Source organism: Sebastes umbrosus, chromosome 3, assembly GCF_015220745.1.
Source record: "Sebastes umbrosus isolate fSebUmb1 chromosome 3, fSebUmb1.pri, whole genome shotgun sequence".
NCBI lineage: Eukaryota > Metazoa > Chordata > Actinopteri > Perciformes > Sebastidae > Sebastes > Sebastes umbrosus.
Window position 1 is genome coordinate 3871549 of NC_051271.1, and position 12881 is coordinate 3884429.

The window sequence follows — 12881 nt, forward strand, 5'->3', positions numbered from 1 at the left end:
AACCCAATGAAACAATCCAGTTGGGTTTTTGTGGAGGGAACCTGGGCGATGCTAACTTCCTGGCTGGCCTACAGAAATACGTCATCCCTGGAGCCCTCTATTGGTAAGTGAGATCCAATAACACAACTGCATTTACTGCTTATCGTCATAGGTGCCACCAAAGAGAACGAAACAGAGATCTTTGAGATTGTAACTCCAATACATCCGTCCCGTTACAACATTCAACATTTGGCAGAAGTCATCAAGCCGAATGTTTGTATTTCTCTCGGAAAGTGGAAGCTAGTTAGCCAAGCTTGCTAAAGTTTGCACAAATTCCCACTGACCAAAAAGAAACATTTGTTTGTTATTTCCATGTTCTGCCAAACCTCCTTTAACACTTATAGAAAGCCTACAGAAACACATCAATCGTAACATTATATATAATTAATATCGGGCCAACATCAGGTGGCTGAGAACTGCTCAGGTTCTTCCTGAACTCCAAGACATCGTTGTCAAAAGTAACCTCACAAAGAAAGTAAAGGTAGAAAATTAACGTACAAGTGTCAAATAAATCGTGCACCAGGTAGCAGAGGAAAAAAAGAAATGCAGCAATAGAAATACACACACAGAGACACACCTTGGTGCTGGATTGACGTTTATAAAGTGTATATGGTTTCTGGCATGAGTACACACACACACACATGAAGCAGCACGCACCAGGAGGTATTAATATCAAAGAATGGAGGGAGCAGGGAGAGGAAGTCCCCTAAATCAGATAGTGTTTGTGGAGAAAGAGTGGAAACCCAATGCCCCTATTACCTTATCACATACTGTAGCACTGGGTTAGCTTATCACCGTGAGTGTGTGTGTGTGTGTGTGTGTGTGTTGCCTGGTTAGACTTTAAGTGAAGGTGCATTCCAGAAATAGTTTTACCTCGCAGTCATTTTCTCCTTCAGTCTCTCTCTCTCTTGTTCTTTCCTTCCTCCATCCCTCCATCTCCCCTCTTACATCTTTTATTAACCCCCTCACCTTCCTTACAGTTCTGACCCATATATATATATTTTTGTATCTTCCCTCTCTTTCCAGGACTCAAAAGAACGCTCCAAGTTTGGTGATTTAATTTTTTTCTGTGCCACCACAGTTAATAAAACCTTTTCCAACCAAGCTTAGTACAAGTTTTGGAGTTACATAATAATGATAATAAATAACGCAATTTCAGGTAAACACAGGTGTAATTGATCAAATGAATTATGGTCCCGTTCTATTTAGTGTGTCACGGCCATTTCAGTCAGCCAGCATGCACAATACCAGAGTTCTGACCCACCTAATGGAACAGGGTCATAATTAATGTTATTAATTACATCTGTGTTTATCCATGGATATATAAAGAGAACTGGATACAGCGTTGGAGGTGAGGCCCCGTTCATTCTTATGAAAGTTGCTCATTGGCGCATGAAGCCAAAATGGCTCGACTTCCGACTGGAAAAGTACCCGGATCTTTTGGCGATCTTCCGCATCCATTCGATAGAACGCAAATATCACGTGCCAAAAAAGCAACGTTCTTTATTTTTTGGAACGAGGTTGATTTTTCTGAGCTTTCGCACCACAAATAAAAGCATAGTCCATAGTCCGAACCAAGACGGCAAACTTCATTACTCCTTTCAATCTTCAGTTCCTACCTTTCACAATAAAAGCCCTAGACATATATATATTCGCAGGCGATCATTTGGCATTGTCGTGTCGTTTAAGGCCTTGAGAGTCTGCAGCCATCCTGGCTCTGTGAGGTTGTAGTTAGGCACAGTGTTGCTATAAGCTAAATGCTAATGTCAGCATGCTAATATTGTGGATGTTTAGCAGGTAATCTTTGCCATCTTAGTTAAGCGTGTTAGCATACTAACATTTGCTAATAAGCACTAAACCTAAAGTACAGCTGAGGGATGATGGGAATGTTATTAGTTCTGCAGGAATTTGGTCACAAACCAAAGAATTGGGCAGTTAAAATTTTACCTGCAGACAGGGTCTTAAATTAACACCCGCCACCCGCCAAATGCGGGTAAATTGTTGGCAGTGGCAGATAAACTCACTTTGGCAGGCAGAGAAAACACTACAGACGTCCTGTCGTCCCAGGGTCGAAAAAAATATGATCTGGGAGAATGAAAATTAATTTTTGGGGCGAATTTGGGACGAGAGTTGAAAGAAAACTACCCGGTACATTAGAATGAACGGTGATGAAAATGACTGCACGTTTGGTGTAGCTCGGTCTAATAATGAAATATGCAAGACCAGCCTGTTGCTGTCCTTCATTTGGTCTTGTTCATTAGAGAATCTTAACTGAATCACATCTCAGGTCTTAAATTTGCGGCTCCTGGACGAACACCATTCAGATTGTTCAGTGTAAAAAGATCGCTGCATGTTTGGAAGACAACCTACTTTAGCAGCTTTTCAGTATTCACCTGTTTTCTCAGTGTGAACTATATTCAAAATGGTAAGACAATGACCCTGACTATACGGGGTCACACAGACGCAGTGCACTGTAGTGTGTGTGTGAATGAATGAGTCTGTCCTGAGAGGTTAGTATTCCTCCTCTGCTGACGCATTTCCTCTGCTCCACATGTCCGTATAGACTTTTCTTAGAATCGCTGCAAAAACCACAACTGTGCAAATTTACACAGGAAAACCACCAAAACTTCCCCAGATGGCAAGTTTGGAGAAGTGGCTTTCCTTACGAGCGTGTGTGATTTGTGTATTTGCGTCTGGCATACGTGCTTTTCGAGCCCCGGCCGTGTGCTCATCTTTCTCACACCAGCTTGTGCTTTTTCTGTGACACTTATGACGCTTTGTTCCAAAATTAAGAACCCGAGTCCGAGTTCGTTTTTGTCTGTTTGCCCTCGTGTCGGGAAAGCAAAACCCCCGGCTGGAAAGAGCTGTGGTCGCGCCTCACTGAAAGTCGTTCAACTCTAAAGGTTAACTGCTGGAGCCGGAGACATGGGGAACACAGGTGCAGGAAAGTTTTGAGTTATTTCAGATCTCTGGATCTCTGAGTGCTGCAGTCTTTCTCATTTTAAACTGTGAAGAATAAGGAGAGGAAAGAAACAGCAGTTTTCAGATGGACGTACCGTACGGCTTCTTCTACATGACTGCAGCACAGATTGCACCTGTGACATTTCGGTTACACAACAGTCTCTCTAACCACAACCCCGTCACCTTATCTTAACCCTGATTCTTGCTACGAAAGTGTTTGGTATTACAGGATAATATGGGGTTCAATTTCCTAAATGCATCTTTGCAAAGACACATCTTTGTTCTGTGCACTGGTCCCCACATTTAACATTAAATAAAAGTAAAACTTGAAAACTGTGTTCTAATCGTGCATTTCTTATTTAAGGCTGTCGAAGTTAACGCGATGATAACACGTAAATGCAAATTTGTTTTAATGTCACTAATTTCTTTAACACATTAATGCAACTTGTGAATTTTAGGTTGTAGCGGGAAGATACTTTCCTCATATGAAACTAAAAAACCTGATGAATCCATCGGTACCAACCATGTCATACTAGCTTCTCGAGAAGGAGGTTAATTAACGTTCCAAATTTATGCTAAATTTTGGAGAGGAAAAACTGTCATGGCCATTTTCAAAGGTGTCCCTTGACCTCTGACCTTAAGATATGAGACTGAAAATGGGTTCTATGGGTACCCACGAGTCTCCCCTTTACAGACATGCCCACTTTATGATAATCACATGCAGTTTGAGGTAAGTCATAGTCAAGACAGCACACTGACACACTGACAGCTGTTGTTGCCTGTTGGGCTTTAGTCTGCCATGTTATGATTTGAGCATATTTTTATGCTAAATGCAGTACCTGTGAGGGTTTCTGGACAATATTTGTCATTGTTTTGTGTTGTTAATTGATTTCCAGTAATAAATATATAAATACATTTGTATAAATCAAGCATATTTACCCATACTTGCCAACCTTGAGACCTCTAAAATAGTTAGGCCCAGAGAAATTAGAGTTTCAGAGACTGTTTCCTGCATTCTGGTGACTTTTAAAGAATGAAAATAACAAAATAATAAGTACACTGCAACAGCATTTTTATGTTAAATAGGCCTATTTTAAATTTTACTTTTAATTCTCAGGAAAGAAAAATGAATAAGTCACTGCTCTGGCGTGAACTTGGCGCATGAATCTCTGGCATAAACTATTATTCATCAGTTTTTATTCATTTTTTGCTCCTGCTTGAGTATTTCTTTCTCTTAGTTCTCTTCATTTCTCTCTCTGTCTCTCACTCACTAAAGGTCCTTTCAGACACAATGCGACAACGGCACCACTGCGCTCTGAAACACGTTATTTCCAACGGCTTTTTGCTGCGCCACAACAGCTTTTCGCTGCGTGAATAAAAGCTCAACTTGGGCGCTGCATGCTGAGATGTGCGGCGAGCGCAGCTCAAATCGCGTTGTCAGGAATGACATTTGGTGTAGCTTTGTTGTCGTATAAGTGGACAGAAGAAGGGCTTATACATGCTCTAGTGTATAAGATGTGAAAAATGTTAATGAATTAATTTGCAATTAATCGCGATCAAATATTTTAAAAGGGGAAGCCAGTGCAGGTGGAGTGTGCATAATTTTGAAAGGGGATTTATTTTTCCACATTTTAATTTTGTTGGTTACTTGTGCATCCTCCAATCCTCATGTTGTTGTGAGGAAAGTCTTAAACCAGAGCAGAAAATTAAAACGTTCCCCCTGAGGGGAGCAGAGAGGTAGGTGGGCCTGGGTGAAGGAGCTGCTTCCCCCGTTTCAGGGCCATCATTTGCTTTTACAACGGAAAATCCTGTCAAAGCTCCGCCGCGCTAATTCACAGACAACGTAAACCAACATTGCTCCACACTCCAATGAAAGTCTCAAATCAATACTTCTTTTTTAAAATCTTGAAAGATGGAGGAGAAAGAAAGAAACCCTCATTCACGCCCTCCTTCTTCCTATAAGCTCTTGTCAGCAACACAGTGAACATGTCATGAAGGGCCTGTTTGATGTGTGACACCGAGACCTTATAGGAGACCTATGGAAAACGCTTGGTGGCCCGGTTGTGAAGGGATCACAGGGCGACGAACAACGGGAGGATTGAGAGTGGGTGGAAGAGGAGGAGGAGGTGGAGGAGGAGGAGAGGAAGAAAAAAGGGAGCGAGGAAGAGGAGGAGGAGTGTGCAAGGCTTCCAACCCCAAAGGGCAACCATCGTGAAGCTTCAGAAGACTTGGAGGAAGAAGAAATAGAGGATTATTTTATTTTTTTTGGAAGGTAGAGGAAGAGGACCCTCCTTCAGCAATACAAGGGGAAATTCCCACCACTTGAACGAACCACCCCTCAGATCAAAGTGTGTGTGTATGTGTGTGTATGTGTGTGTGTGTGTGTTTGTGTGTGTGTGTGAAGACGTGTTACACCTGTGAGCAGAGCCACCCGCACCTTAACAGGCGAGGAAAAGAGGAGCTCAAAGGTGGGAAGGAATGCAGGCTTTAAAAACTGTTCGTAAATATGACGCTGTCATGTTGCAGCACAACCAAGCAGACCCAGACTCTGTTTTCATGGTAATAACACACACGTTTACATACTGGATACACCTGTGTCTGTCTGAGCAGTGACTTCACCAGCAATTTCAACAGTTTTATAGACGGGTTTCTTGTATACAAACATTAACTGGGAGCGTGCGGCGCATTCAGGGGGCAAAAACCGCTCTGGCAGCCGCTGTAATCGACATAGATTTCTATACTAGACCCCTGCAGAGTCCGACTACCAGATACCATTATCATATAACGTATTAGTATGAGATTTGTTTATTATTATCACCTGTTATGAAATGGGTAACGTTAGATCAGACAGAAGTGTGATTTGGGAAACGATGGCGTCCTCTCCTCATTTTATTCTCATTGTTGCTTTGTGTCATGAGCATGCGCCAGAAACAACAACAAAGATGGCGGACTACTGGCTTTTTTACGTTTTGTTAGCACTGCTCGGACTAATTACTACTTTATATCTGAAAAATGTCCCAGTCACAGGAGGACAAAACAGGGACACATTAAACATTTTGAGGCCGAATGGCAATTGAAGGCGAGGTTTGGAGCACTCAGAAGGGCGATGGACAGAAACCTGAATGACCTCCCTTTCCTCATTTATGCATGTAAAGAGACAGTTCATGACAGGAATCCCAGCCCCCCCCCCCCACCAACAATAACTCTTATCCAACTGAATGTAATGAAGCCGAAGGAAAAGGGAGTGAGAAGGGTTGTAACACAATTCCTTGACCCTTAACTTGTGATCTCACTTGTGGCAACGTAAATATCACGGCGAGCATTTTGAGTCGTTTTGGCATTCGAGTTTGGACGGACATATTTTGTAAAACGAAGGTTGTGTGGTATATATATATATATATACCACACAACCTTTGTGATCCATATATATACATATATATATATGGAGGGGAAAATATCTGTTTTTAAAAATATCTGTATTCGTGTAGACGGGGCCTAAAACTCATGGATAATTTCTGTGGTGTATCTTTTTCTCTGATTTTCAAACCCTCTAAAACAACAGTGAGCATCCACCTTCACCTCATTAACACCAGATTGTCGCTCCCACAATTAACACAGTGTGTCAGAGTTGCATGTTCTCCCTGCAGTTCTTCATGCATCGTACTCTGTTGTTGTCTCTCCTTAACTCTATTTAAATATCAGTTGAGTTTATAAGACCGGCGGCGGCAGCACTGTATCTGCTTTGGGACACTCACTTATTATTGGCGTGTGTGCTCGTATGTGCATGTGTTTGCATATGTGGGTGGTGTCGGGAGGCGCTGTCTTCCTAATGTGTGTCAGGTCCTTTTCCTCTTTCATGTCAGATGTTATGAGACACTAAAGGAGGTCAAAAGTCAAATATTTTCAGTCTCTCTTTATTCTCTCTCTTCCAACAGTCATGAAACGCTGGCGAGTCCTTAACTCTTCTTGTGTGACGATAACGTTGGAATGTTTACTTTACTTATTCAGATGATGCAAATATGCTACGACATGCAACAGCAAAAACTCCTGCAACGTCTGAGTTATGATATGCTATTCTCCTCCAGGTATTAAATTGCTCATTTTAAAGCACCACCTGTGATCCCTACACTCAAGATTCAGTCCTGAAGTAGAGGGACTGGATCATACATGAACATGCTGAACTTGCAGAGAAGTGGCTTGTGCTTGGAGAGGGTCACAGACCTGAATCAAGTTTAATGAGTTAAATGAGCAGTCACCAAATTTGTCAGAGTTTAGGACTGATGCTTGCTGATCAATAAGTGTAAGGGATTGTCTTGTAATAGCGGGCATAGCTCAGTGGTAGAGCATTTGACTGCAGATCAAGAGGTCCCCAGTTCAACTCTGAGTGTCCTCTAGACTGTCTTTGTTATTAAAAAGCTCTTTGGTGGACAGGAAGTGACAGTTTTGATATCCGCATTCAAGCATGACTGTTCCTAAAGATTGTGCAATTTGGTAAAACACACATTTTTATTCAGTCAGGTCAGTTTAAGGGCTACGATCGTACGCAGGAACCAAAGACTGTGCTGACACCAGCACCAAACGAGCATCAACATGTGAGAATTATAGTTACATGTTTCATAGTCAAAATCTAGTTGTAAAAAGGACAGTTGATGGCCTCATTCGGAGTGGTGATCGTCTTTTAGCGGGAGCCCTATACGTGCTGTCTGGGTATTCTGTTGTGCTATTGTGAAATCTACACAGCTGGCCCAGTCAGCCCAGCTCGGAAGTCATGCTTGAATGAGGATATTAAAGCTGTCACTTCCTGTCCACCGAAAGAGCTTTTTTAAATAACAAAGGCAATCTAGGGGGCACCCAGAGTTGAACTGGGGACCTCTTGATCTGCAGTCAAATGCTCTACCGCTGAGCTATACCCCCACATTCATGGAAATAATCACCGCTATATGTGTCAGCAAAGCATTGATGACTATTGGCAAAACACGCTCAGTTCATATAACCCAATTCATTCCATATGCTTCAACATCGGGAGAGTTTACACTTTAAAGAAAAGGTAAAAGTAGCCACACCACCAGATCAGATTTGAACTGGAGACCTCTTGCCGTAAAATGCTCCACAAACTGAGCTGTACCCTCTGATAGTGAGGGGCTATTATGCTTATCGATCAACAGCATTGATCACTGAATCTAAAACTGTTGTACCCGTCATTTACCCAGGGATTAAAAAGTAACCCAACCGAGTAAAAGCATCAACTATGAATATGAATGAAGGAAGGATCCAGGACATTATTTGGTAAAGGATGAACAAACCTCAGACTTTAAGAGCCATGTTTGAATATGCTGCTGGGATCAGTGACGGCATTTTATGATGAATGATCGACCCCATGCTAGAAAGAAACGCTGCAAAAGTGCCCTCTTTGATGCCCGTATGGTAGATTAAATATGATACAGTGCTTCCCAACCTATTTTCCTTGAAGCCCCCCCTTACTCGTATCGTATCGTATTTTACAGCTAAACCGTGCACTACAAGATGTTTCTGAAAACATCTGAGGAGAGAAATAGGCATTAACGTAACATAATATTGATTCATATTTGATCAGCGCTGCCTAGTTTGACCGCTTGGTCGGAGTTCGTGAGTGATTGACAGCCGGCTCTCATAGACGGCAGCTGGACAGCAGACCTCAGATCAGCTCTGAATGCTTGAGCACCGGAGGACACAGAGGAACATGATTTTTTCCAGGTTACCTGTTTCTTGTACTACTGTCAGGATACAGCAACCGTTTTATAAAAACAACGTTTTTAAATCATGTTTGCTAATCTCGCCTACTTCAGCTTTAAATTAATATTCTTAAATGAATATAACTTGTCAGCTAAACGCCGACAAATATGGATATTTTGTTAGATAACAACATGATTTTTTAAAATCTTTTTTCATCAAATTTGGACTTTTGGACTTTACAACACTCTTGAGTTATAGGAAATGCTTAAATCACACGAGTTGGAAACATTCCTACGCAGCCACTACCGGAATCTAATTCTACTAATAGTAAAATATGAATAATATTAGTGTAGCCTGATCTTTGTCTGCTACAGTGCAGGAATACCAGGCTTAAACATAACGCGGTCTACTAAGTAGCAAATAAATATATTTTTTAATAGTTTTATATACAGACTTTTGTATAAATTATCCAGTAAAGAAAAAAACTTTAAAAAGTTATTGTGATTTTAGTTACACATTTTGACAACCACAGAGCAGACAAATCCTGGCGCACCCCGAGATCTTTGGCGCCCTCCTAAGGGGGGCCCTGACCCCAGGTTGGGAACCACTGCTCCAGAGTGCCCTTCCAGTGGAGAAAACGTGATGCAGTTCCATGTATACATGCTAGAAAGGTTTCTGAACGCTGGTGCCCCACCGCATGCAGCTGGTGTCCTCTCAGAGTCCTCCACTGGTACAGGTACACCTTAAATTGTACTATAAAACAACCGTTTCTCATTTAAGGTGCAATTTTCAGGGGGTTGCTCCACATTTTGCGACGGTTCACACCAGGTGTCAGATTATTTAAGGGATAAATAAACAGACTACAATATATTAAAGGGATTTAATTGGTTATTTCCATTTAAGATTTTTTTTTAAATTCTCAAAAAATATATATTTTTCTGTCATTTAATTTGAGCTAATCATATTTTTCCTACTAAGGGTATTTCAAAGGATTATCTGCATGTTTAAAGCTTGCAGCAAAAGTGCCTTCTTTGATGCCCGTATGGTTGATAAAATATGATAAAGTGCTCTCTACTGTGGCCCAAAGTGCAAGAAAACTTGCCCTTCTAGTCACGCCAAACGTGATGCTGAGCCATATCGGCATGAATACATGCTAGAAAGGTTTCTTGGCTCTGGTGCTCCACCACATGCAGCTAGTGACCTTTTTATATTTTTGTGCCCCTCAGACAACCTCTGGAGTCCACCTCTGAAAGACGGTGACGTACTGCTCAGCCTCCTGTTCTGGAAACTGTTGGTACTCATGCTGCAGTCAGGTGTTGTTGATAACAGAGTCCTTTATATATATGTCAGTACAGATGAAGTTGTTGTTGTCCAGTCATGCTGTCATGTGTTTATCACTAACTGAGTCATGGTACTGTACAGGTCCATATAAAGTCACAACAACTGCATCCGCTGTTGCCACGGTAATGAGGAAAAAACGTCTGCTGCATTTCTTCCTGTTTTCTCCAGCGGCCAAGAGGTCCAATTCCCTCATGAGCTGGACAGGGGGAAACCGGACACACACACACACACACACACACACACACACACACACACGCACACACACACACACACACATAGGGGATATACCAGTGCTACGTAATGTCACAATAGCTGAGGTACTGCACAAGAAGTCTAGACGTTTCCTATTATTCACGGGTCCTGGGCATACTTTCACAAGTGATTTACATCCATTGCGTCTAAAAGTGTGTGGAAGCAAATGATATGTTATGTAATAAATCTTCTTATATCTGTCACATGAATTCAGACGGGTGGTTTTCAAAGTAAAATATTTCAGCGTATTAAATTTAATGGTATTTACTTTTCAAGAATACGTTTTCAGTAGTGATTAAATTCTACAATCAGGTATTCAGCTGCTTATATGAATCTATGTTTATGGCCATTATTTGCTTCCATTATAAAGACATACCTATATCGTGTGTTTTTATATTTATCACATATAAAAGGGATTTCGTATGTGATATTACATGTGATAGTTTTCAAATGTGATGTCTTACATTCTACACGACACAGTGACATTTTGTAGGTTTCTTAAACGTGCTAAATACGGGATTTGGAGCATTTCTATTGCCTCTCAAGTGTCCTCTTAGTGTAACTTTGTGAAAGTAAAGTTTTGAGTCTGTCGATTATTAGTGTACAGAAATAAATGGAAACCAACGGCTGCTGATGAATGAGCTAAATCATGTAAAGCTGTTCATCCTTATGGAGGACGGAACCTGCCAAAATCAAAAATAAATTTATAAATAAATAAATGACTAAATAAATAAATGTCATTAAATGTAACAAAAAAATTATATAAAAAATAAATGTAGCCATTAATTAATTGATTGATTGTTTCAATTTGCTTCTTTATTTATCTTTGTATTAATACCTTTATTTATTTATGCTTCAGTTTAATTTTCCCCTTTATTTATTTATGTATTTATTTTTATTATTTAAAGAAAATACATAAATATGTAAATAAATACATACATTTTGAAATATATATAAAATAAATAAACATAAATGCAAAAATACATAAATAAAAAATAAATGAATAACTAAAAATAAATGCAAAAATAAATAACTACATTTAAATAAATAATAAAAATAAATACTTAAAAAAATAAACGGAAAATTAAACAAGAGTAAATAAATAAGGGAATTATTACAAGGATAAATAGATAAAGAAGCAAATTAAAAAAGAAATGTCAATTTATGTCACATTTTATCAATTAATTAATGGCTACATTTATTTTTTATATTATTTTTGCTACTTTTAATGACATATTTATTTATTTATCGAGTCATTTATTATTGATTTTGGCAGGTTCCGTCCTCCATATTGTACATCCTGACCCTGACAGAATGTGGTGTTAAAGGTGTGTAAGCATGTGTTGACTGTCTGGATGTGTGGGTGGGGGGGTATCTGAGGAGCAGCGTGTCCTCTCAGTCAGCTCTTCCTGTATTAATTAAAGGCAGTCCTCGGTATAAACCTGGTGACGGCCATGTTCCACAGCTGCTCCTCCACGCTCGCTGCCTCATTGTGCTGTTTGTATATTTAGCTGCTCTGTTCCACTTCCTCTACTGTTGACGTTGGGAAAACACACAACAATACGGCCGTGATTCTCCCTCTCAGCATCCTCCCCCCTTCTTCCTCCCTCACGCCTTCCCGCGACTCTCTCGCTCGACTCTGCTCTGCTCTCCCTCTCATCAAAGCGTCCTTTGAGAAAGAAACTGTGGAGTGATTCACAGAGCCACAACAATGCCAACGGGCAGCCATGTTTTTCCGGATCACACAGAGTGGTTTTATTAACACCAGTTCAAATACAATATGAGGGCCAAAAATGGAATAAGAGGCTGTGAAATCTAAATCAAGACCTGGGAGAGAAACACTGCCAGATATTACTCACAATTTGGCAAAGTTAACTTTACTATTCTTGGTTCCATTGTAACTCCTCCATCCATTAGTGGTCATATCAGCTGGTGGATGGCAAAGCGTACGGCTCACTTTATGGTTTAATAAACTAAGTGATGCTCAGATCACTGACTGATGTTGGATCAATGAGTTTTTGGGATCTCTCAACATCAGAAACCTTCTGCAGAACGGCCCATATGCGATGTAGTGGAAGTAAAACTTCATTGATCTAAGTTCACCCAGCTTACATATAAATTCATGGAATACCTGATTTATGTAATTATTGATGTTCGTCCTTTGCTGATATGATGTTGATAAAGCTCCTCTAGTCTAGACAATGCAGAATGAAACTGTATTTTCTTTGCCCAGCTATTCATTTCATCATACAATTAGGTTTTCTCCATGAATTTATTACCCTTTCACTGTAAAGGCCAGCTGTATCTCAGCCGCCGCCTATTCAGTGTTGAATCGGCGGGGGTGTCTGCATTTTGCAGCTGGTAATCGTGAAAGAATCTCATTAGTCTGACTTTCAGCGAAAAGTACGCAGTGTCTTGTAATCGTGTAAATGCTGTTGATTCAAGAATGAAGTGAATACATGTATTTTTTTGTCTGAAAAATGTAGAATTTTGGCACCAGATCTCATCTAAAGGTCACCGCAGAATAAACGTATCGACAGCAGCAGCCTTCAAACTAAAATGAGCTGAAGTGTCAA

At 40.4% G+C, this 12881-nt stretch overlaps 2 non-coding genes across 2 annotated transcripts; one reads left to right on the forward strand and one right to left on the reverse strand.

The window, feature by feature from the left end:
* The first annotated feature begins 7321 nt into the window (after window positions 1-7321).
* On the forward strand, window positions 7322-7393 carry trnac-gca. Its single transcript has one exon. It is a non-coding gene; the product is annotated as a tRNA-Cys (tRNA).
* A 449-nt stretch (window positions 7394-7842) lies between these two features.
* On the reverse strand, window positions 7843-7914 carry trnac-gca. Its single transcript has one exon. It is a non-coding gene; the product is annotated as a tRNA-Cys (tRNA).
* Between the last annotated feature and the right edge of the window lie 4967 nt (window positions 7915-12881).